The 3,751-nt window shown below is 41.7% G+C and overlaps 1 pseudogene; it reads right to left on the reverse strand.

Moving 5' to 3' along the window:
- Positions 1-810: 810 nt before the first annotated feature.
- LOC119734410 lies at positions 811-3,302 on the reverse strand (annotated as a pseudogene).
- Between the last annotated feature and the right edge of the window lie 449 nt (positions 3,303-3,751).

Raw genomic sequence — 3,751 nt, forward strand, 5'->3', positions numbered from 1 at the left:
GTGCTCTGAAAACTTGTACATGTATATTTATATCAATATAAACCATTAATTAGTATAATTACATTACGTACAGATGACTACCCCCCTCCTTGAATAACCATTCCTGGCCCATTCTCATGCCGTTGGCTTGTCTCTAAACAGGCCCCAGAAACTCCAAGAAAACAAACTTGCAGAGTTGTCCTACATGTAAGCAACATTTGTGACGTGAACATTCATAATTATGATGAACATTTCAATGCTGCCTGACTGACTGTCTGACCGAGTCACTGAGTATTAACTGATCGAGTCAGTCACTATTATCACTGACTGACCGAGTCACTGACCGAATCACTGACTGCGCGATGAGTCACTGACCAAGTCACTGAGTTGATGACAGCCACTGAGTCGCTCAATGAGTCACTGAGTGATTCCTTAACCGAGTCGCTGACCGAATCAATGACTGAGTCACTGACTGAATCACTGAGTCGCTGATCGAGTCACTGAGTTGTTGACTGAGTCACTGACTGAGTCACTGACTGAATCTGACTGAATCATGGAGTCGCTGATCGAGTCACTGAGTTGTTGACTGAGTCACTGACTGAGTCACTGACTGAATCTGACTGAATCATGGAGTCGCTGATCGAGTCACTAAGTTGTTGACTGAGTCACTGACCAAGTCACTGACTGAGTCACAGAGTCCAGCTTAACTAGGCAAGCCTACTTTGTTTATGCCATGAGAGACTAGCCTCTCTCCAGAACTGTTGTTTTCTCCTGCATAACCATCTTACCAAAGCTAAATAGAGAAATATTTCAAGGCAAATTTCCCATGCGTCAAGAATAATTAAATCACCCCTAATCAACAGTATCGTTCCATTATTTTATTTTTGGAAAATCCCTTTGCAAGCAGGGGTTTTTGGAATGTACAAATTTAAACAATCTCAAGACTATAGGATAGGGACCACCTCAGGAAACTGGTACCCTGTTGTCCTTGGCCCACTTCTTCATGACACGGATGATGTATTCCACCTGTGGGTAACCGGTGTTGCGCAAGATTTGGAGGATGTCTCGCAGTGTTTCTCTGTAGAGGAAAAAAAATGACAAAAATCTAGTGGCTTGAACTTCACTGGGTTTTGTGCACATGAAAATGAAAGCTATTAACATGGATTTTGCGTCGGGGTGATGTAAATCAATGTTAGGTTTTGCCCTTCACCGATGTATAAACACTGTATACTCGGTGTGTTACCTCCCGAGTGAAAGTTGGAAAAATAATCACTTGGGTGGGATTCGAACCCACGACTCGACCATCGAGCTTACGGGGTTGGTTGGCTGGCCAGGCAACCAATTCTGTAAGCTCGGTGGTCCAGTGGTAAGATGTCTGCACTAGAAAGCAGGAGGTCATAGGTTCGAGTCCCAACCGAGTGATTTATTCCAACTTTCACTCGGGAGGTAACAAACTGAGTAAGCAGTGTTTTTACGTCAGTGAAGGGCAAAACCTAATAGTGAAACTGAAAGCTGTTTATAGAATATGGGGACAATGGAAAAATCCATAGAGATCAATGAAGTTGAACTAGAGGGCTAAGAAGTTGAAAAGTATTCATGAAAATTTGTAATAAAAAGCCGTATCCTCTCTGAGTGATCCCCGTTTGATATTTGCCAGGTCTGCATCGTGACTTTGGGCGTGATCCCTGGCTGCATGGCATATGCGGGTTGAGGGCTTCTGACTAGCGCCCCTTTGACAGAGACATTGACAATTAGGGAACCGCCAACATTGGGCTGGATAGCTCAGTTGGTAGAGCACCGGAGTGATATACTAATTGAGATGTAATTGGTCAGTACGCACTGTTTGATCGATGTATGTGGTCACCTGACCAAAGGTTGAGATCTGATTGGTCAGTGTGCACTGCTGATTGACAGAGATGACACCCACCTTGGTTCATGACCAGCTATGATCTGCTGGAATAGGCCCAGTCGCACGCCCCTCGCTTGCCTTCCCAGTATTCAGGATTGGGGTCCAATCTTTCCAGGACATCGAAAGCCTTGGTCGCATAGTAGAACTGGCCATCTACCGATAGAAAAGATGAGATTTGAGGATCGAGAGACCGTGACAATTATATGTTGAGGTCGAGCAAAAAACATCAGAAATTCGAACGAAAAGCCTGTAGTTTTCGATCATATCGCCACCGTGTTGACAAAGTGATGAATTTGTCCCAAATCAATTTTTTTTAAGCAGTTGGGATTTTTGGCTATTCTAATATTTTAAGATGCCCTCTACATGCTTACCAAAGTTTGCGACACAAACGTGCATCCTTCATTATTCAAGCTAATGACACAAAGTAGTAAATGTGCAACAAATCATTTTTTTTTTCTTTTTGACGGGGATTCGTATTCTCATTGATTTTACACGTGAAAACAATGTTGCAACCTGACGCCACTTTTGTCTTCACACATCATCTCAATAAAGATCAGTCATTGCAAAAATGTTTCACAAACATGAATCTGGGACTTAGCAAATTTTGTTCAGAAATACTTGGAAAGTTTTCTTGACTCGCCATAGACTTTGTACACAACTGCTGAAGAAGCGTCTGGATACTGCATTCTTTTCTACACTTGCGTTATATTTAGATTTATGTCTCCTCTACGATTTTGCGTTTGGACGAAGTGACAAATGTGTTTTGTGAGATCGGCTGCAGGTTGAGATTGAGTGACTGAATACTAATTTAGGGCTAATGCCAAAATCTTGACCAAACATACAAAAATAGGGGATGATGTTTTACCTTGTAGCCGTCGTTGGCAATGAGCTACAGCAGGCTGAACGATTCGCCAGACGTCTCCATCTTAAGGTACAACTCCCAGGCTAGTCTGGCCTTACGATTCACGATGTCTGAACAACGAAAAACAACACAAAGAAAGGTTATAAATACATAGGATACTACTGTCAGAAAACACATTGGGGTCCACAAAAGATGGTTCGGTTCAGTGGATGCTCGTTTCAGCAATTTTCGGCCAGCAATGCTCAGTGTAACTGTGTACAATATTTGGGAGCCAAGAGGGATGTTCAATGTAGCAAATTTCTGTCATACAATCTGCTTAAAATGTGACAGAACAAATCCAACATGGCAAATGTACGACTAAGATGTGACGTTTACACGTTTAAACGAAAAAACTTCTCAATCCGTTTACAAATTTCTCAAAACATGTAAACAAAACCAGAATTATAGAAAAGGGAGTTCTGTTCACGCGATCTTCCTTGGAGATAACCACACATAGCACAAATAATTAACACAGATTTAAAACCTACTTAATTTACTAAACCTTAGAAGCATAGCACAAATAATTAACGTTGTTTTCAAATCCTCCTTCATTTACAAAACCTTAGAAGCACCGTAGTACTTGATTACATTTGGGGAACATGTAGTTACATTTTTACTTTATCAACGACTGCCTGCTATTTACTATGTCAACCATTGTTGATTTATCATGTCAATCACGCCGGTCTGCAGATCAGACATAATGGGTAGGCAAAAGCCACTGTCAATGGCTAAACGTTTAAAACAGTTCTGAAAATATTTGCTTAACGTTTACAAAATGAAACGCAAAGTCACATCCTTAATATACGATCAGGCCGATGATTGCATGCTGGTTATGTCATTGTTAGAGACCCTTCAGTCTACCTCACACATGGGCAACATGTGCATCTCCCTAATGCCACTCTGGATTTTCCAGCAGTACATGAAATGCATGCACGTGACGTGTCGTGACTTTAGTTGGACAT

This window comes from Patiria miniata, unplaced genomic scaffold, assembly GCF_015706575.1.
Source record: "Patiria miniata isolate m_02_andy unplaced genomic scaffold, ASM1570657v1 HiC_scaffold_10, whole genome shotgun sequence".
Taxonomy (NCBI): domain Eukaryota; kingdom Metazoa; phylum Echinodermata; class Asteroidea; order Valvatida; family Asterinidae; genus Patiria; species Patiria miniata.